The 23369-nt window shown below is 41.0% G+C and overlaps 1 protein-coding gene across 4 annotated transcripts in view; it reads right to left on the bottom strand.

Moving 5' to 3' along the window:
- Nucleotides 1-23369, bottom strand: part of DIP2C (disco interacting protein 2 homolog C) — a 325425-nt gene that overhangs the window by 156197 nt on the left and 145859 nt on the right. The window lies entirely within an intron of this gene.

The following is a 23369-nucleotide window of genomic DNA, read 5'->3' as shown; positions in this document are numbered from 1 at the left end:
GCGGGGTGGCTGCCAGAGGCGGGACAGGTGGCCAGGCGACGTCCGCGCTGCCGGAGACCCCTCTCCTTTGGAGCTGGAGAACTGTGTGGTCCTCGGGCATCCCGGAGCTGCCCCAGAACAGAGCATCGGATCGGTGCCGCGCTACTTTTATGGCCTGGCTTATTGTAAAGTAAACAGAGGCCGGTGGAACAGTGAAGGTTTCCATTCTCAGTGTCGAGGGTTTATTTCATTATTTAAAGCTTTAACGAACACTTTATATAATGAAAGCAATCCTTGCCATTTTTGGAATTTTATGGCTGTTAGGACCCTTCATAATGTTGTTTTCCTTCCTTTATTGCTTTATAAGGCTTATAGGGCACCCTTGAAGTGTATTTCCTTTTTGCAGCTGCTGGAAGCTCATCCTTCATCTCTCCACCCGCTTTCCTGTTGCCTATGAGGCATTTGCCCGTTCTAGTTATTCTCCCTGTCTCTAACACAAACTGCGCAGAGTCAGATCTTGCTCAAGATAAAAATAAAATACAATTCTGAAAAGCATGCCTAAGGAAACATTCCTGATAAATGTTATTTAATAGACAGGCTTTATATTTTGAGTTCGAAATGTTCCCTAAAGAAAGATAATTACAGCAGTAATTCCACTTATCATTATTTAGAATTTACAGTTCAGAGCAAATCAGACATTTCCATAAACGCTGCACTGGGCTGAGTACTGCAAATTTTTGTCCCGTTTTTTTCCCAGCCCTGAAAATGTCTTGGGGAAAAAAAAAAGGGGGGGAGGAGGAATAATTCTAAAGGAGGAATGTATAATAAATGTATGAAACAAAATCAAGAATACATTCTCTGAACCAGTCTGTAAGCATATTTGCTCCTCTGGGCAGAAAAATATACCCAGGCTTTCCAAAAAGGAAAAACCTGCAATATCTAAGTAAAATGATAAAACTGATAAATGGGGAAATTTCTTATTTTGCCACTTCTCTATGAAGCAGCCTATGGAAATAAGTCTCCTGCTTGTGACCTTGTCTTTTTAAGTATTTATTTTTTCATTACTTTGGCCCTTACTAAGTTTAACCAAAAAAGTCCAAATGGATTTTGGAAGAGAATGCAAATCTTCTAAAAAGCATCAGATTTCTAAATCCTTCATCCATAATTTTGCACCACAGTGTAACTGCAGAGCTCTTCACAAATTTCAACTCAGAACAGAAATCTGGAACTCCTATTTTCATATACTAGGTAAAAAAAAAAAGAACGGGTTTTACCTGATGCATTGCAACTTTCTCCCTTTTGATTTGGGTTCACCATAAAGCTTTTGTATTTGAGATTAGTTATGCTAGTCAATAATAGAAGTCTTCCAGCACTACCCAAAATCATTTTATTTTACCCTAATGTGGGTTAAAGACATTACATTGATTTAAAAAATAGGTATTTAGAGCAGTTGCACTATAGTATTAGAATGCCAAAATGTCCAAATCTCTTCCCACAGTTTTTATAAAAATAGAACCTCTTCTGGGCAGAAGAAGCCCTTCATGCAAATGCAAATTTCCACATACTTTGACAGTTGGATGCAAACGCAGAAAAGCCCAGATTCCTTAACTACCACAGGGAAACTGAAGTAGGAATACTCCTTTTCAGACAATTAGAAGACTGCTAATGGTTGTGGAAGAATATTGAGGAGTTGTAAGTAGTTGTGAACAGGGACCTGAATTACCATAATGATTATGCTGACCATAATGTCCTTTAAAACACATCACTTGGGAGATCATCAAGTTCAATAATCAGGTCTACCATCTTAGTACACCATGTTTTGTTACATGACACATATGATTTTGAAGAATTAAAAAAAAGAGGTTATCATTTACGAAGGGAACACAAGTGTCTTCCGTGACAATATTCACATTTTTCTGTTGAAATGACAGTGCTGACTTCTACTAAGTCCAGTTAATAAGTTACTTCCTACTACTTCTTTCAATTCAACCACGTCAATCACAAACTCCATCACCAATGTCCAAGAATCCTAAACACCTATTGCTTACTGACAGCATCATCTGCTTTTGTATTTCCAACAGTTGAGACACAAATCTACCATAAACTCGGCGTGCCCAAGTATAATGTGAACCATGCTATGTGATGCTCTAGAAAGCCCCCACACATCTACAAGTTCTAATAAGCAACTCTTCCAACAACCTAACCCACACTCCTGTTACCTCAGCTCCAGTCACAAGTTATGGTGCTTTGCCAGGCACCAGTAACTCCGCAGTTTTTTTTAAGCTTCCAAACAAGAGTGAAATAACTCTAGTGTTTTTCAAACAAAACCTAAAGTATACAAACATATTATTTTTAAAAGCATTCAAAAGGGAATGACCTCCTCAGACACCCAGGCCAACGTCCTGCTATGTAAGAACAGCTGATCAAAGTGTGCACCCTTCCTCTGAGTGACAAGTGCTGCAGTAATAACGTCAAACAGTTGCTTACGTCTCTGTCTCAGCAGATTTTTAACTACTCTCTGCAAAATAAAACTGCTTTGTTTAGAGTTCCCTTCTCAGAATGCCCTCTGAAGGATGGTTATCTACAGATTTACGGAAGAGGTGAGATGTTGCTTCAGATCTCCTCTCGATGAGAATGGGAGTTTAGTTTTACGTGCTCAAACACGTGCATTAAATTAAGGCACCTTCTCCAGTTGTATTTTGTGAGACAGGCTGGAGATGGTCCAAAGCATAGAATAAGTCCCCTAAATTTAAAAAAACCCCACACCTCTTTCTAAAGTGCTTCTTCTTGGCTTTCAATTATGTTCTTGCTAAATGGCTGTGATGAACCCTCGTGTTATTTTACCTGGGAACACGAGTTTCACTAAGCAGAAAAGCACTTACAACTAAGACACAGCAAGAATTAGCGTTTAGGTGCATTTTAGGGATCTAAACAACATTCTCTGATCCACATCCAACAGCCCAAATAAGCCAAAACAGGTACAAAATTGTGTTACTTTTTCTCACACAGTTGAAAGGTAATTCTGATATTACTGCTAGACCCACAAAACACCACACTCAGAAATTCCTGAACTGTAAGACCATAGGACACACATATCGATGCTGCCTTTTTAAGAAACCTGCTCATAATTTTGTGCCTCAGAACTTTGCTTTAGCAGAACATTAGATGCCAGCTCCGAAGCAGATCACCTGAAGTACTGCTTGTGTCCCAGTGCAGGTTGGTGCCGACCAGTGAGACAGAACGTGGAGACTGTGTGTGGAATAGGCAGAGGAACCTGAGAGAGATGCCTTCACTGGAGAAACATTGCAGGGGTACGGATTATACTTTTATTTATAAACCTCGTCGCCCTCTTTCACTTGAGGAAACCCTGACCTCCCATTTTACTAACCTTATCCTTCAGGAGGTCTTAAAAGGTGTCAGACAGGTACATGGCAACTTCTTTGTCACTGGGTCCAGATCCCTGTACTGCACGAGAGCATGTCAAACCCTTTCAGAAAATAATTTAATTCCATCTGGAACTAAATTCAGCTGGACTCCTTTTTTAATTCCAAGCTGTTACAGCATCGTTTTTACCTTTTTTGCAATTTTTCCATTGATCTGCATCTTTTCAACTTGAAATAATTCTTTTCCATTTAACCCTGTTATCACAGGTTTTCCTGGCCTCCAGGCAGACAAACTTTATTTGTCTAAAAAAGTAAGCTACCTTAACAAAGCAAGAGATCAGGCCAGTCTTGTACAACCGATCTTATCAAAGATAACTTAGGCTGTATTTTATCAAGTTTTCCTCCTGTCTCTCACTAAATTTCCTTCAAAATGCATTTAAGCATTTCATTTCATTAAAATGAGACATGTGGCTCAGATCATCTTTTCTTCCCATTCCTAAACATCATTACTAGTCACTACTCATAAATCTCACTGTGCCACTTACCATTTGAGAATTACAAATTCTTACCGCTGGACTTTCCCCCAACAGTTTTTTTTGCTTGTACTATTCCACTGCTGACATTATCTAGTTGCCTACTTCAGCGAGTTAAAGTTTTTTTTCTGTTGTGATTAATATGTAATAACCACTATCCAAACTGTTTCTAAAAAGATAACGGCTTCCCAAACTGCACAGTTCCTGGAAGTATTTATTTTCCAACTAACCTGAGAAAATTAAATATTCACTGCAATTAATTTGCAATTCAAAGAAAATCCAGTTCAGATTTTTAACCAAATCTGGGCCTCAAAACTAAGGAAGATGTATGCAGAACAAACTGATCTATCTCAAATTATAAATATTAGAATATGCCTGTCCTGGTAATGCAAAGTAAATGAAATCTGTCTCTAGTCTCAAGAAATCAAAAAAATTAATCCTTATTTTACAGCCTGCAAATGCAATTTAGGCTGATATTTTAAAAAACATTTTGTTGACAGCTTATTTGATGCAACAGACAGATACGATAAAACGAACGGCTATTTAAAGGCATCCGCAATACGTGAACTGCAATACATGTTGATAAGGTACCCAGATCACTTCATCTCTTCTGTGTAAAAAACTACATTTGAAAACTGTCGCTAGCATAACTTCTGCATCAACCAAAGTACTGAAATTCCACTCTTGAAAGAAATAACGTAAAATGTATTCATGTCATTTTCCCACTTTGTTACAGAAGGACCTCAAACAGCAAGATGAATTAACATCATCTGGTTACTCAACTCGATTCCAAGCGCATTACTAGAAGAACAGAAAAGCCCAAAAGCAGCTCGCTGTTCTCCTGGTATGTGGGCAAAGTGTTTATGAAGCACTGAAAATATGCATCCTTTGACTCAAGGACTTCTATTACCCAAAGGCTGACTCAGATCCTACTCTCTCAAGTCTGCAGAACAACTCGAAAAATAGTTGCATACCTTCAATCACCTCAAGACACAATCGATGTCCCTGTTCTCTACAGCATTCACAATATTTGACAATTCCATTTTTTCCCTGCTGTAGCACCTCTGAAGGCTCCTAAAGGTCCACGACATTATTATAGACCTAATGTGACAGCTCATACTGATGCTAGCACACAGCAGCTGTTCTCATAGGAGGAATTACCCTCCAGTGCCTCTAAAATATGGCACTTGGAAATCTGCAAGTTCCTGCTAGGTCCGAGGCACACACTTCTGCGCAGCTGGAAAATCAGATCTCCATACTCTCATCCTTCTTATTTTTCTCCATTTCCAGCTTACAGCTACACTTGATCAAGATATAGAAATTCGCTGTGGTAAGCCAGATGTGCAACATTTTTTTTTCTTCCTCAGTTCTGAGTTCATGTTTTATTTCATATGTTAATGAGGTTATTCTGTGATTTCTGTAGCCTTTTCCCTCAGATTTCAAAAATAATAGAAGATTTCAAACCCAAAAGAAGCCACTGCTTTCACATCTTTCGTACATTCTTTCATGCAATCTAGAGTTCTTTTAAAAAAGAAGATGGAATTAAATCATTGCTATACTTAATAAAATAAAAGCAAGCAAACTTTTACTGAGTAGTGTTCATTTTCGTCTGTACTAGAAGCCAAAACCAGCAACGCCTCTCTAGCAGGCACATGTCAGCAAATGTCACTTCCCATGATGATAAAGTTCAGCACTTGAGTTTGGCTGTCATGGGAAGGGCTGGTGGTTTGGAAGTAGAAGTTCCTGAGAAAACCCATGAATGCATGTTTTTATCAATACGTCGAAACAGATATTGTTCTGCTCTTGTTCTTCAATTGTCATAAGCTAACAGGTAACTAATCATTATCACAAATGTTTCTTAATTCACTGGTTTGCAGGAATTCCCGTTGTGGCTTACTTCATTTTGTGAATCAGTAGGTAAATTGGCAAACATGACAGCCTGAGGACCGAAGGAACACCAATAACATACCTTACAAAAGCCATCAGTCCGTTTGTTTTTACAGTTACAATACAGCTATACTTTATAAGTGCCAATAAAGATTACTTAACACACAGAAAAACAACACGAGACTTCATTTAATACCCTGTTATTAAGTTCTAGCTGGGAAATAGGACTAGCAGAGCCTGGGAAGGTAGCCATTTTAAAGAAATTAAGAATGCAAGAATTAAGGTAGGATTTACATCCTCTTGTAAATATACACAAAACACTGGCTTATCAGCGTAATTCAGGTAGTAGATACAGGTAGATTGTTTTGGACAGAAATGCACGTGACCAACACGCACACATCAGCTATCAGCCTTCAAACTTGGACACTGAAATCCAAGATCCCTAGTCCTGCAATTGTGTCTTCAAGCATCTGTTTGGCCCCCACATGCTGCTGATCCGAGTGCCCAGCATGGGTCGACAACTGTCCTGAGAAAGTCAGGGATGAAGTATCAGCTGAAGTGGTACCCTTGCTTGCTGTCCTACACAAGCAGATCCACGCGTCCCAACACACCTCCTCTGACTGTAAGTCCACATCAGCAAAGGAATACACCCACTCACATCAGCTGGTGGCCCAGGCAATGTTTAAGAAATAACTTGAGAATCCTGAAATACTAGGCACAGCCCATGCTTTTATTTTCTTCTGCTTAATTCTTATCCAGATTTCACATTTTATTCTTTCCTTTCTTCTCCTTTCCAGTGGGCTCTGATGCTGTAAGGCTGTGTGAGAATCACATTTTTGGTGATCTTCATTCCTTTCTGTCTTGCGAATAATCAGCTGCTCAGCTCTGCTTCAGGTCATGGGTGGCCAGATCCGGGTGGCCACATACCACCGGAACCCTGGCCGGCTACACTCAGAACTGATGACCCTAGAGCTGCATCACCCTTTTGCTGCTTAATGCTCACAAAGCTTATAATCTTTTTTTAATTTACCTTCATTAGTCATCTGCAATCTCAGATATTGCTCATTCTAACATCCTCTTGGATCAGTTGCTGTCCAGCTAAGGCTTACGAGGGCCGAGGTTGACATCAGACCTTGCAACTGCTCCCTTCTGCGCACAGTCTGGAAGTTTCTCTGCCTGGCCCACTTAGAAATGCCTCACGGTTTTCATCTGATGTCACTGCTACTGTACACGTTACTTGCAAGATGCTAAAGGTATGATTTCTTACCATAGTAGTACTGCAAAGCCCATCTCCCCATCCAAACATCTCTCTTTTCACTACAGTCTCCAATTTTATAATTCGAACATGGACAGCACAACTAGAATCAGAAGCTTTCAGTAACTAAAAGGTGATTCCCATCATATTTATGTAACCAAAACAGTAAGAGACATCTGAAAACCTGTACGTTTACGATGGCAAGATACAGCATCTTTGTGTCTTCCAGAAGACAAGCGATTGCTTTTGCCACATCTCTAATAGTGTCATGCTTTGGATGTCTGAAGAGGTAGTTATTAATTTTTATGGCTAGAAGAGTGTACGAAACACAGGAATGATCACACTGGATTCCATCCAGTGTAAGAAACAGAGGAATGGTCACACTGGATCCCTTCCAATGCTCTTTCATGTCTTTCAGCACTTAATAACGTGGTTGCTACTTAGAGGACAGAGTAAGGTAAAAAGTTTGAAGTGGAAAATGTAAATAATTGATCCTCCTTCTCCTCTCAGTGTCCTTTGATCAAAAGCTATTAGAGACTCACCTAAACCTCAGGGCACGGCATTGCAAAAACCTTCTGGCATTCACTGCTACAGCTCAGAGTGTCTTTTCCTGCCCAAATAAAACTGGAATCCCGTTTTGAATCTTGCTCAAGTCTTGGCTGAAGTCTTGGCCTCAATAACTTTCTATGAAGAATTAATTCCACAATGTAATTACACTCAGTGTGAATTTGCCAACTTTTAAGTTAATTAAATATCCCCCTACCCTCTGCCATGAAAAGGGTCATGACATACCTTCTCTCCAGCACTCATTACTTGACACACTTTTGTCAGTTTGTCTCCTTGCGAGGTAATTAATTCCAGATTTTCAACACACTTTAGATACAGATTTTTTCCATGCTGCTCATCATTCCCATCCTGCTGTCACAGCGACAGGCCAGTTCCCCTGTGGGTGAGGCAAGGCGGAGGGTAGCGCAGGGCGAAGTGCCTGGCATGATGCTCCAGCCTGGGGTTTCCCAGTGCTCCCAGCACCAGCCCTGCACAGCGTTGCCACTTACCCCAACTACTGACACCCGTGTCCACGTCTCTCTTCTGCCCTGACTGTTTCCATCTAAAACACTCTAAATGCAAGACTTTATGCCAGAGTGAGTTTTTACTACGCATTATCAGCTCCCAAAAGCAGACATCAGCTACATGTAACTGAGAAAACTTGACAGATCTGATTTTATAGTGAGGTTAAGACTCAGGCGGTCCAAGGCCAGAGGTTTAAAATAAAAATTATTCATCCTGACACACAGATCACACACAGAACATGTCTGGAGTACTTCATACATCCAAATAAAGACAAAACTTATTTTAGATTTATAATATTATATGCATTAATTAATTCTATATTACATATACTTATATATATATAAGCTTTCCTTATGATGCTTGTGATTTTAGTACCATCAGTCATTATGTTCTCATTAGGACTGAGTGCTTCTGTTGGCTGATTGGCTTTTTCTGCTGTATACTTCCCCCTCTGCTTTCCTCGGCTGCCTAGTTCTGACTTTGCAGGGCTCTGATGTAAAACCCACTTCTTCTTTAGGACGGCACATTTTCTTTGGTTCTTTTCTACCCCAAAACCTCTGGATTGAAGCTGCGTGGTTTGAACATCCACTTGAGCCTAAGCCTATCTTGTTTGAAAATATTAAAACCGGAAGAATAAGAGGGTTGAAGAGACTGCAAAGACAAAGACAAATTTTTCCTTCCTCAAAGTTAGAAAGAAGACTTTAGCTAATAAAAGAATGAATCCCTTTTCCCCTTGCTTCTCGTTAGGATTCTGTTTCAAATCTTTCAACAACAAAAATAACATTGCAAGCACCACACTCTTATTAAACCCTTGCCTGCAATTCCTCTCCAAAAAGCGGTTAATGTAGTGGCAAATAGATATATATTTTTAAAGTATTCTGTGATTTTAAATCTGAGAAGCACATACAGTTTCCTTTTCTTTATTTCTCTGAAATGCAATACATATGCATTTCATGGATATAATGAAGGGGACTGAAACTAGAGAGACTGGAGGGCAGAAGCAGAAGAGAGGGAGCAATGTAGCACTCCAAAACAGACCAACTGCATGTCTTCTCCCTAGTGGCTATTTTCCAGCTTCCTAGAAGCTGGAAGAAACAATACCAGAACAGTTTCCATGTGAATCTAAAAAACAATGCAGCCAATCCTCTACACCCAAAATATTTGCTTGTTACTCCTACAGAAGAGTTCTGCACAACTACAGGATTACCGTAAAAAACTCAAATGTAAATGTTATATAAATGACATGAAATTAGTGCCCACCTCAGTAAACCCGAGAAATAAATTCCTGAAATCTCCGAAGTCCTTAATTTTTCAACTTGTGTTTGCACTGGTGTTTAAGTATTTGTCTTATGTAAAGGTTTCTGAGACTCCTTTCGCACAAAATTATGCTATGACATAAAATCACTAACTCCTTGGACCTGTAAATGCTGAAAGGGCACGAAATAACAGAGAATGCTAAAGCCGCAACCAGGGTCATGATTACCTGTGTACTGCAGGCATGTCCCGCTAAGACTGGCTGATGCCTTGAAAATTTTGGGCGAACTCAGGAGTGGCTCTGTAGGTATCTTCACCTACCAGTGAGCCACTGCTGGTAATAGTTGACTAAGAGAAGGTGCATGAACAACTAGGATACAAGTCTAAATTTTTTAAAAATATATACTGACTACAATGTTTTTATTAGGTTAAGTTCCCACCTGCCAAAAGAGCTTCTATAAAGCTAACAGCTCCTAGGAACAAACACTGAAATGTCTTTCTGTTAAATTATATTAATTTACAAAACTGAGACTCTGACTTCTTCAGACCGAGAAACCACCCTGTTTCAGTGCTGACCTGTTCTGGGGAGAGCACTTTTCTCTCCAGTGTCTAAGTAATGTAACTGCAATATAAGGAACGCATAACAACAAACAGCGCATTTGTACCTCCACTATGAGAAAACACTTGCCCTGAGCTTTATAAATCAGGCTGTGTATACATTTTTACTCTTTAACCTCTGCAAGCCACGTGTCAAACAGCCCCTTTAAAAATCACAAGTTTTTGCAAAGTCAAGCACTGCATAATGGCTTTTTTTCAGAAGTTATACTCTACATACATATGTATGAAGAAATTACAGAAAAAAGCAGCTCAGCTTATTTGTCTTTTGGTCACCTAATCAAAAAGGTGACTGGATTCATTTTTACCATATCAATGAAGTCACTGGAGAGCAATCACATTTTTTTTCCATGTAACAGATGAATGACCTTCACCATGGACTCAACATAATGAAAGACAAGCCCATGCTTCTTGCAGGTACACCAAGGCCATGGTTCACTCTTGCTTGTGTATGTAGGGAACATGACGTGTACTGCAGTAGCGCTCGCTGTCTTTCCACTCTCAGGGTATATAAAGAGGTGAGACAAGAAGGGTGCCTGCTATCCATGATTAGGAGGCATCGCAAGGTATCCTTCATTTCCCAAGGGAAATCACTGCCCTAATACAGCCAAAGTATTTAACACTACATGTGACGATTACAGGGTGGGACACAGGCCTTAGTTAAAATACATAAAAACCAATCGTGCATCCCGGAAATTCAACTCAGTAATTTTGTTGGCCACAGAGTATCATAGATCTGTCCCCAGCCCCCCTACCACCTTCCCTCCTCCAAAACGTTGTTTGATACTTTTCTTGTCATTTTATGAAGTTTCTCTTTATCCTACAGAAAACGGCACTGCTTGCTTCGATCTCAGAATTTGCCAGGTCTCTGCTGGAGCCTCCCCTAGCTCGCAGTGATGTTATTACTAGGGATTACATAGGAGACAAACTTCCACATCCAAATCTGCACTGCCTTCAGTTTTCAGTTTTTCAAGCAGGCACTGCTTCCAGCTGCAAGGTTTCCCCACAAAGCTGAACCTGAGAGACCTGACTCTGCCCTGTGACCCTTTCTCCCCTCCATCTGTCCTCCTGAAGAAGGATCCTTGGCAGTTCTCTCTCCTTATGCAGCGATTGCAGGGCATGGCTCATCCACTGGTGGGTTTTCAGAGATGGATTCACCAGGCGTTGCTCCCAGGCAGCGTGCTTGCACTGTTCCCAGCAAATCTGCCAACTATCTAATCCTAGAAAGATGCTCAGGTAAGATGCTACTTACTTACCCGGCCACCCCACCAAGGCAGGACTAACAGAATCTGGTAAAACTCGGGCTGCAGCCTCCTGCAAAGCTATGGGTGGCACTGGCTACCTGATAAGAGTGGGAAGTAATATAATAATGGAATATAAATATATATATTACATTATGTATTTATTATATATAACAATAAATATATAAATAAATAATAAGTTAATGCATTATATATCATAAATGGAAACAAAATAGTAATGGAAAGTTCCTGTTACAGTTGTCAGACATCAAGGAAATCTAAAACACAGAACCACAGTAAACTTAAAAAATAGAGCAAAACTACCTTAGGTTCCAGGACAGGAAAGGAGGGACAAGGGGAACCTAGATGTAACCTGGGGACCCAAATGCTATTTTAAACCACCTGCAGATCCTCCTTTCAACCTCAACCTGTTCTGTTTCAGCTACAGGCAGACAACCTTCAGTCTGCTCCCGCTGTACTCCAGGCACCGCTGAGCTGCCCAATCTGAAAGACATTAAGAGCACGACTCTGCCACTGCTCCCTTCTTAAACTTAAAAACAAGTCACAGGATGGAGACTTCAGTTCTGGCTGAGAAAAATGAGCTGCACGGGCAGAGAGCTGAGGAGAGCGAAGGAGATGGATTGCAGATCTGTGAGCCTCGGCAAACAACGCTTTTCCTCTTTTGTTCATGAAAATTCAAAGCTTCAATAACAATGTTACATTGGACAACATGGAGGCTGGCTGTGTTCATTTACACAAACCTGACTCGGTGTTACACTTCCTCTTCTTTCAGCCACAGCCTCTGTTTCTTGCAAGCAGCAATCCCAGTACAGACCCAAAAAAACCCTCCGAAAGCTCAGCTTTCAGTCTATTGTTCTGTAGTAACTTGCATCTGTAATTTGCTCTCACAGAAATAAATGCTAATGTGCCTGAAAAATGTGACTTAATTTTGTGATGTGAATGAGTTTTCCTATGTAAATCTCTCTTTTTATTAATTTATACGCTATTCTTTCTAAAAAATAGAAACTATTACTGCATTCTAGTTCCAGTTCCAGAGTGAATACTGAGATTTATACTCCAAATTTTACCACAGCGTGACACAAGGGAACCGTTCCAACTTCCCCTCCCAATTTTACTAACAACAGAAGTCTTTTGTCCACGATACACTCAGCATTTAAGATGGATGCAAAAAGACGGATGCTCTTACTAAATGTGAAATAACATAAATGAAATACTACACAGCAAAAAGACATTTCTGCATGCTTCACAAACCCATGTAAGAAACTCTTGGTCATAGGTGCAGAAGGCTTTGACATGTAAGTCACCAAAATTCTATCTCATAAGAGGAAAAATAAGGAAGATGATTTATCCCCAAATTCTTACCTCTTTGGCACCCAACCATAGGCAAACTGATGGCAAATCACGGTTTTATACAAATCTTCCTTCAGCTGCTCCAGAGAAAGAGCAGGGCAATTCAGAAGAAATATGAATTTTAAAAAATAGTAAAATAAAATAAAGTTCTTTAAAGGAGGGAACTACGCTACAAATAATTATAGATAAATATTCACTTAGAGAGCAAGACTACAGAAGGACAACTTTAGAGAAGCAATGGTATGTGAGATGTTGCGTTCCCAAAGCAAGTAACACAGAAAGCATTTCACCTTTTTGTATTTGCATGCATACATAGGTTCTGCTGAGTGGCACAGGACCGGAATTTCGATGAAATTGTTTTTCAAAGCACATACCACCCCCATATTGGAAACTACAGGCTCAACACACCCATCTACCCATGTGTCATTTAGATGAGGTGTTTGATACGCAGTAGCCCTTGTCTCCTTCAGTTTGAGGCCAGAGTGCAGGATCATTTTCACCGCGCTTCTATATAAGACTGTGGCAATACCCCATTTAAATGTTTCCCCTAAAGTAATGAGTGATTATCAACAACATCACAGCATCATATCCTCGTTATAGTTATTTTAGTACATGAGGAAATAAAGTAAGTGTGACTTGCCTAAAGTCATGTAGACAGTCCATGGCAGTGAAGAGAACTGAATGTAGATCTCCAGCCAGTGTGCTACCCATCCTATTAAATTATCCTTTGAAAAAAAGCAGAAGATTCCCAAGAACACGATGTTTTCCTTCCTTTCCGATGATTCAATGGATCCTGCGTTCCGTCTTTCTTGCTTTCATAGGTCACCAGGCTATGCAAACAGCTTGTACCGTATGAGCAAAAAAGACAGTTTAGAAAACGCATGTTGAATTTGGCTAGACTGAGACTGTACATCTTTTTTTAAGTACAGAGGCTGACAACTGCCTGGGCCCCACTGATTTTCCTTCTGACCTACATGGTCTTTTTGAATAATATCTGACAACGCTCTTCTATAGTCCTGGCAAGGTTGATTGCATATCATTACTAGCTCGGTCATGTTTTTGTTGGAAAAAGCTATAGGACGAAGAGCAAATCCATTAATGATAGAGATTCACATCTTCTCGGAAGAAAGGACCTGTCCCAAGAGGTTGCATTCAAACGTCTCCTCCATAGAGAATAATGTTAAATACTGAGCTGTGGTAAACATCACTGCCTGGCAAAAGAACATTAGAGCAACATGAAAAACAATCTCAACTCATCTTTTTTTATATAATAATGTACCTACTGCAATTCAAGAAGAGAAAAATGCATGAATTATTGGAAATAAGCCTATGAAATACAATGAGAAATAACCAGAAGCCAAAAGCAAACAGATAGTAGGAATCATTAGGAGAGAATGAGGAACCTCATACCTACAACATCATAGAAATTCGTGGTGAGCTGCATCCTGCAGTGTACTTAGTGGTAGTCACCTCACCTTAGAGAGGATGTATCAGGGAGACGACAACAGGGAGGGTGAACAGACCTGTGGAAGCATTTCTGTATATTGAAAGTCTTTGAAGACAAGTTCCCTCCAGGAGATGCGACAGTTCTATATAATCGTGAGTAGCAGATACATGGCGACACAAGAGTTTCCCATTTAACTAATAGGAGAAATGGGTATCAAGGAACTACCAAGCAACAGATTTAAGAGAAACTGAAGAAAGAAGTACTGTTCTAAATTGCATGTCACTTCCATATGGAACTGGTTGCTCTATCATGTTGTAAAGGTCAACAGTAAGATTAGCTGCAAAAAGGATCTACAGAAATAAGAGTTCCAGACATACGTTGGATCAGATATAAAATGACTTATGCCTCTTACTTTCAGAAACTAGGAGGCTCTATGAGGGGCAAAGTCACATTATACCTGTCTTGCGCTATATTTTTTGCCTTATCTGTAACTGGTGGGTGATGAAGCAGAGACAGGCTACTGATGAGATGAATGATTTCTGCAATGCAGTACAGCTGTTGTGGTGGAGTTCTCTGATCCCCTGGTTCCTCCCTTCTAATGAACCTCCTTTCAGCCATGGGCAGAGTGCAGAAACTGCTGTTTGCACTGGCTAATCTCTTCAAAATGGATAAAGGTCAACTGCCATCGACCAGGGAGTCTCATCAAGAAGCCCGCAGCCCCTCGCAGATACCAGCTGAATCACTGCTAAGTGGGTCTCAGGTACTGTTTGGAGCACAAGAGAAGGTTGTCACCTGGGGCCTTCTCCATCATCTCTCCTTATCAGAGTGTGTGAGATCAATGGTGGAAAGCAACGAGTCACGTGGCTACCTGGACACTGCCGTCAAACTGCCAGCACTCAGTTTAAGAAGGAGCAGGAACAAACAGCAGTCTGTTTTCTCCAGGTTCTCGCCACGAGGGAATAATTTCTCCCCTTCCCTTAGAGATGATGTAATTCAAACTTTCAGTCTTCCAAGAAGTGGAGAGTTGGAAGGACGTGTGGCTATTCACGTCATTCCAGGCGCAACCATTTCATGAAGCAAGAAGACAAATCATATGAATTAGGCACAGGAATTCCTGCTACATTTGTATGATTTGTATTTATGCATGCAAAGCACTAGCATGGGTATTTTTGGCAAATGAAGGAGAATACAAATTAAAGTACATATTAATCATACATTATATCTTCAGTCTAAACTAGCAGGTATGGTCATTTTATATATGAACATATTCTTGAAGCTGCAGGATACTAATTTAAAAGACAAGCAATTCAAAGCTTTCTTGGTTGACACTGCAGGTAATGAGATTTTTTTTCCCCTGACATCTTGTGTTTCATCTTACCTCATAACTAAATAATTTAGTGTATTTTTAAATATATATATATAAGTATTCTAAACAGTAAGCTGTGCATGACCTACTTATTTTGAGTTTCCAATTTAAAAATAGATATTCCAGGAAAAAAATATTTCCTACGCAATTTTCAACAGAAGGAAGTTGGTTTAATCCATGAAACAAAGCCTTGTGAAGGTGAGACACACGCACCAGTAATCATGAGAAATCTTTTGAACTGCAGTACTAATTCTGAGAAATGAGTTTTCAATTAAAAAACAAAATTTCCCATGTGACTCTTATCAGTCGCTAAAGCACCTGACAGCTTCAGCCGATATCAGTGACAGGTCACCCCACAAAGGATGTTGAATGTGCAACTCGTATATAATTGGCTTGATTGTAGGTATTTGCATATATATAAAACTCAGGCTGATGTGAAGACTTCATCAGCATGAAATGGAGGTGGCTGCATTCTCCATGCATGACCAAAGCTGTGAGGACACTCAAAGACTTCAATATAATGAGTGTCTTAACACTTTTCACAACCTCTGCTGAGCGCGCAGGGTCTATAATGGCAGCTGGATCATCTGCAGGTTTTATTACTGCTCCACATTTACTCTGTCCATGCCCTTCTTCCCTCCCACTAAAAAATAATAAAAAAAAAAAAGTCAGCTGAGACAATTATAAAGGATTTCAAGGCTGTTGGAAAATGGTCCAAGTGCTTAAATTTCAAGAGGCTTCTAGAAGGCCCTTTGAAGTTTGCAGAGGAAGTCTCCGGAGCCTCCACGGCAGCGCCTCTGAAAGCACGTCTGCGGGACAGGGAGTGTGACCACTGTGGGGGAAAAACCACCCAAGGAACTTGTCAGAAGGTTGGAAGAAAAAGAAGGAAAAAAAAAAGGAGTGGTTAAATAGAGTGGGTAGCTAGTCTGTAAGCCCCCCTCTCCCTCCCCGCTGAGCTACAAGATGGCTCAAGATAAATCGCATGCTACCTCTGAAACGCTCACGCACAGGATCACTGGTACAGGTAGTCCCATCTCTGATGAAGGTATCCCATGAACAAACCTCCTTGCTGTTTCCAAAAACAAAAAAGAGCAGGGAATGTCTTTTTCTGCTGTACAATTTCCACTTACACCAAAAAATCTCGCAAACCGGTAAGAATTTATATTGGCTTTTGAGCAGGCAACATTGAAGAAGGTAGACAGGCATATGAAGCCCTGCAATGTGTGCAGAAGGAGCTTCATGGGTACCACTGGTTTAGAATAAAGCTCTGACAAGGAAAAGAAATCTTTCCCTTGTTGCTTTACACAATCCACTAACAGGGGGGTTTAACTTTCTGGAGATCCACAAGCCCTCACCCCTGCATGCAAACAAACTCTATTCCTCCATATGAAGCATGAGTTCAAGTATCTCTGCATCTGGCTGTCTCTGCCAGTGCCCACATTGATATCGTGTGAGTTTTTGAGGGTAGAACTATTCAAAAAAGGGAAAGAATTGAATATAAACTGACGGCATTACATAGTATAGATCCGAGTGAGAATGTTTAGAAAGCACAGATGTATGCTCACCGTTATCTGAGACTGGAAATATTAAAACTGAAAGGAGTTAGAAATGAAGTAGAGCTGGTTTCACTGGTATTATAGGACTTTTTAAAAAAATTGCATCTCCTTCCTGCGTGTAGGATAGACGGTGTTGGATCAGGATGAAATTTCTCTGCATTACAGAACTTCAAAATGGTGCACCTCACAAATTTAACATCCATGGGAGATGGAATATTTCTAGAATATATCCCTTTTACATTTTACATGAAAACACAAAATACAAGCCACAGAGGGGATGGCAACTAAAGTAAAACGAAAACTACAACTACTGCCAAGTTCAAGAGAGTTAGATTTTGAAAAATAAAGACAGAAACCTTAAAGCCCAGTCCTGGATTTTCTTGTTAAGAAAGTGAGTGATTTTCCAGGCTGCACTGTATTTAAGATGTTAACAAAAATATGCCAGAGACCAATAACAAGGTTACAGTCAGGAACTTTAAAGTTTTTAAGCAGGCAAAAGAAAGCTGTAAAACATTACAAAAATACTTTTCTAAAAGGTTTAAAATGGAGAGTATGCATTTATCAGATACTGAAGCATGATTTCCAGCCTACACCTCAGAAACAAAATGGTAAAGCATTTCCAAAATGTCTCACGACTAACATCTACCAAGAAACAAAAGATGAAACCATGCAAAGGGACACCTTCTCTCTCTCTCTGCATCTCTGAATCAAAAAGAATGGGGAGTTATTATAGAAAGACATTTGGATAAGCAAGTAATTAATGTTTTAAATAAACTTTTTTGAGTCAATGGTTTCAGAAATGTGAAGTGACACTTCAGAAATTGTTCGACCTCCCCCATTCCTTTGCAAGATTAAAATAGCTCACGGCTTCAGAGCTGTCTCAGAAACATTATTTTGCCTACACAATTTTTGCCTTTCCATTGCAATGCAATAAAAATAACCCCCTATCTAATATAGAAAAAGGGTGCAAAAGTATTTCAGATAGTCACTAATCCTTCTTACAAGTGGTTCACCGCAATAAAATGTTAAAACGGGAATACATGACGCAATTTTACGTGGTGAAGAACTGCACACCTGCCAGCAGCTTCTGTGGACAGAGAGGACCGTTGGAGTCACAGTGGAGCCCAGGAATTTTGTAGGGGGGGAAATCAACTAGTAAACATCGAAATTAAAAAATAACTTTGTGCGGTGTGCATGTCTTTCCACAACATCTAAAGCTCTAAAATAGCTTCAATGAATGTTCAGAAACTGCAATTTCATTCCCCGCCTCAAGCGCTGCACCGGGAGCAGCTCTGGGTACCCCACGGTGACAACCGGGGTCTCACCAAGGCCCAGGCCAGAGCCTGGCACAAAGGCTTTCCAGCGAGCCAGGCCATGCTTTGCCGTCTCCCTGTGCATGCAGAATGGTTGTCCTGGTGGGAATTTAAATTAAATAAGAAGTTTAGTGCATTCTGCCTGCAAAGCCTCCAGCGAACAAGTCTCCGTCGGCGTTTGCTGGCTGCGGGTGCAGGCCGGGGCAGGAGCTCCGGCACAGGGCCGCCCATGGTGCCAGCTGGCAGCTCCGGCACGGTGGCGGGGACGGGAGGGACGGTGGTGGGACGGGGCTCACTTCCACCAGGCACCGGGGACGAGGCACCCGCGTCTGCTCCTCCAGCACTACCCAGCACCCTCACCTGCCTCGTGCCTCGTACCCAAAATTCTTTCTTTATCCAGCCACAACGCAGCCTCCTGTTCAACCCTCGGATCTGGGGGAGGAGGACTGGCAACACACAGACAAACACAAATAATCCTACCGTCGGGCCAGGGAGGACCAAAGGAGCCCAAGCACCAAGGACTCCATGGCAGGAGATGGCCAGCCCCACTCCTGCTGTCGTTCACCGTGCAGCAGCGCCCAAAAGGAGCGGGTATGAATTCACAGTCGTTATCATGGAAATTTCCATGATATTCCCCACAGTAGCTTTTACCACAGGGTAACAATAGAGTCCTATGAGAAATTAAGGCTTATTCGAGCTGGGTGATTTGCCAGCTCGGAACACAATGGACCTCTTTAGCACAGGCGAGGTGTAATTTGCAGCTTTCTGCAACCAGGAAGGATGGTCCTTTCTCCAGAGCCTACATTTATTTGAGGGCATGACAGCTGGGGGATGCAAACAGCCCCAGCAGGAACACAGAGCTCCCTCCATCACACACGAGGGGCAACCTCGAGCCACAGGCTGGAGGGACAACAGCTTCTGCTCGCAAACAATGCTGCCTTCATCGCCCCAAAACTGACGTCTCCCTGTGACCAGCGCAGGTTTCTCCTTCCCTGTCACACCAAACAGAGCCCCAGTGTGCCCGTTGTTAGCACGACCTTTCCCAAACAGAAGCCCAGTCAACTTGCAGGGTCTCTGGGTCAGCTGCCTTTGCCGAGGGCATGGGGAGAACACCCGCTCCCAGCCCCACTGCCAGCGCCCCGATGGCACTGGGAGGATTTGGCCAGTGCCGGTCCCTCCTGGCTGCAGCTTTGGGCAGTTGAGCCACGGAATAAAAGCACACACAGGCATGGAGGAGTCACCTACTGAGGCAAGTGAGGACTGCAGCTGCTCCCGCACTATTGTTTAGAGCCCAGTCGAGGAGAAGAGTAGGAAGAACCCTCAACATCTTCCTCTCCAAGATCCTCCTCAGAAAACAATCCCGAACTGTCAGAAATGTCCAATGGAGAATGAGATGATGGAGAATTATGTGGGCATTTATACCCAATAACCCAAAGCCCAGCAATAACCAGTTGCGTTAGAAAAGCCCCACCTTCTCCAGGAGCTGAGAGAGGAACTGGGGAATCATCACAGAAATTTCTCTAATAACTTTTCTGCCCTTTGGCTTTTCCCTGTGCTTTTCACTAGCAAGAACACTCCAAGACTGGCATTTGTATACCAAATAAATTTTACCTGCATATCTTATATTTGTTTTTATTTCTCCTGGGTGAGTTGCCTTTGCTTTTCTCATTTAACAGGTACCAGAGGCAGGCAAAGCTCAGTGACTTAAGGGGAAAGTCCATCAAAGGGGCAACACAGAAATGACAGGCGATTGCTCTTATTCAGCTCCCACGTACAGCAGACATTAATTCGTCAGAATTAAACTCATGGGAGTCCTTATTAACAACACCCAAAACTTCTCTTACATCATTTGGATTGATACTGATGAACTCAAAATTGAGGGGAGGCTAACCAAAGGTTTTCTGACAAGCCTGAACCTGGTTTATTCAAGCTGTGCTATGTCCAGATTCTGTACCGAAGTCATACAAAAGCCGCAAATTTGGGAGAGTTTAAATTTGTGTTCATTCAATTCCAGAGCGAAACAGGGTAGGTGAGAATATACGCAGTGGAAATTACTCATTTCCAGACATCCCATAAGGGCCGCTTGCCCCTCCAGCTGTCTCTGCTCAAAAGCCCTCAGCAACTACCATGACAGAAGTCCCAAAACACAATACAGCCTGCATCAGTCACCGTATCCCTAAAGCAGTACCTCCAACTCGCTTCCAGATGAAAGGTCCTTTCAGCACGGCTCTTGCCCACCAAACAAACTGATAGAAAACAAATTAACTTGCAGGAAACGAATTTAGAGAGAATACAAACCTGGGCATTTGTCAAAGTCGCGTGGCAGTGCCAGCAGTGCCACCGAACAGTGACCCTGACATCCATTAGATGCTCACATCTGCAGTTTAACATGCATGACTTCCACAGAGGTCAATTATTCAAAGGCAAAATGTACGGTGCCTCTGTTCTTTGGTTATTGTTTTGCTCTGGTTTATTGTTAGCAAAGCTTTTTGCTTTGGTTTATTGTTATTGCATTTGCAAATAGCCTACCATCAATCCCATCCCCAAAAGAATCTGTACTTGCCAACTGTACACTGGCAAGAAGAAGATGCATGGAAGAGGACTGCAGTCTTTGGTCCTGTCTCCAACCTGGGTTACCTATCTTTGCAATTTTAAAACTACATTTGTGAAAGCTTGATTGAACTGAACACTATTTTAGAAGTCACAGCTTAAGATTTCTGCTTTTGATTTGACATCCCAGTGCTTTGATTTATTTACTGGGCATTGCAATGAATTCTTTATAACAGTTAATTGCCATACTGCTACTTATTCTTTTTGTGTGTGGTACTTGAACTATTTTAATGACTTCAATGTAATATATATTCAAATAGCCAGCGATAAGCCAAGCACCTGTAAGACTCGTGCCAAACCAAACAACTTTTGGCCTTGAGCCAGAAATCTACTTGGTCTCCATAATTTACTGCAGTGTTCATTTAGGTTCAGTATTCTTCCATCAACTTACAATAGGATTGTTTGGGGTTTTTTTTAATTCATTGCTTCAGGTGCAGAGGAGGTTTCATCAAATTCAACAGTGGCTGAAAAGACATGGAATTAACGTCTCTTGAATTTCCAAGTGCTAAAAGGTGAAGTAACATTTATACTTAGTTTATCTGCCTGATTTTTCACATTAGCATATCTGTGGTTTTTATCAAGTTTTCTATTGTGCTCATTTTGCAAACATTCTATGCTTGCTTAATAGTTTGTAAACAGAGGTAATTAGTTGACAACAAACATGATGGAGGTTAAGCATGCATGAAATTACTTTCAAGATGGGACCCAAATTAGTTAAGCTTAATTCAGGTCATTGTTAATAAAATTTTAAAACCCCACTACTTTTATGGATCTCTTTGAAATAAACTCTCTTACTTCCCTTTGATCTTCTTTGTTCCCTTCACCCTACTGCTTTACTGGTGACACTCAAAAGCAGAAGTCTGCATCTTTTAGGTAGCAACACTGTAAAATCTATCCACAGCTTTCTATACTGAAAAATAAAATTATGGTGGCTGAGAACATATTGCCCACCCTTCCCCATACTGCAATAAAAAGCTTTTCCTTAGAGTAACAATATAAAAGTAATACAAATCTTTATTTCATCAAGTTGGCAGCTGCATATATGTCTTTAGACTGGTTAAGAAAGCAGATTCTTGGGAAAGTGGTAGCAATATATTTCTTCACTCTATATGACAATACTTCACTACCGCAGGACAATGCCGTTGTATTTGCATATATATCACTTCTCCCAAATTTCTCCCCCTTTTTTCAGACCACTTTTTTGTGTGTATGTTTATTATATTTATGTTGGGTGTTTCATAGCATTGCTCAATTTATGTCTAGGTCTGTACACATGGCAAGCAGTGTATTATTAAGTTATATTTACAGTAACATGAATATTGAATTTATTCTTCCTGCTACCGAGCTCAGCTTTTGCAATTTAACGTTTCTCTTCCCACTAACCACTAAGACATTTGTGCTCCAAATCTTCTGTCCATTTAAAAATAAATGAATGGTGAGAAGTAACAGTGTCGTTATCATATTAAGTCTTCCATTTTATTAGAAAGGAAAAAACGTAGGCATACCAGGGATGAAAGAACAACACAGGCAATCGCATGCAGCACCCCACAGCTCGAAGTATTGATACAAGAGATGCTTAATGAGAAGAGTCTACAAAATACTTACTCCACTACCCCAATCAATCACTCTCCTCTACGCTTTTTGACCTTTTTGGCCTGTTTAGAAATGTCCCCTTCAAACATAATTCAAAACAATCCTACCGGAGCTTTGGCGATGAGGAACACTAAGTCGAAGCAGATCTTTCCCTCATTATCTCTGTACTACTACCATGTCTTCTCTTTTACCTCACATAGTTCAAACATAAAGAAACCATTCTTAATATTTTTTTAAAGAGGAAATGTCCCCTTAGGAAGGAAGGCAGACGACCATGTGGGTCAAGGGACTCTTCAGACCCATTTCCCTATACTATTCTAGCACCTACACCCATTTTTGCCCTGTCCTTTCTGCAACAGCACTGGCAGAGGACGGTAGCTATTTTCCCTCACAGAAGAGACAGGGTTTACACAACAGCAGAAATTCCATATAAACACAGTCCTTAAGCTATTAAAAAGTAGATGTTATTACTAAAGGCATTAGGGTGAATATAAGAAAAAAAGGAGAGTATGAGTAATTAAAAGGCTGCCCCTCATTCATGAGGTCTGAAAGCAAGGAAAAGCACCTTCCTCAAGGCTAGAAAACATGTTTTTATGGAACAGACGCATTAATTGTGTAGAGAAGCACCACGTGTTCCTCGCTGAAAGCTGGCAGTGATAACTGAGCGTAGAGCCAGATGCCCCGACAACTCCCCATAGCCAAAGCAAACACTTGCCAGCTGAGGATTTCTGATAGGGCCTACCCACAGGTCGTACATACAGAGTATGTACACATACACGGGCTGTACATACAGGATATGTACACACACACAGGCTGTATATACAGAGTCTTCTGGCCTATTTCCCCCCCAAAGACATCCCCGCTTCAAAATACACACAAAGCTCAGTTCAAAACT

The sequence above is a fragment of the Rissa tridactyla genome, chromosome 2 (assembly GCF_028500815.1).
Source record: "Rissa tridactyla isolate bRisTri1 chromosome 2, bRisTri1.patW.cur.20221130, whole genome shotgun sequence".
NCBI lineage: Eukaryota > Metazoa > Chordata > Aves > Charadriiformes > Laridae > Rissa > Rissa tridactyla.
This window is presented reverse-complemented; position numbering and strand designations above follow the sequence as displayed.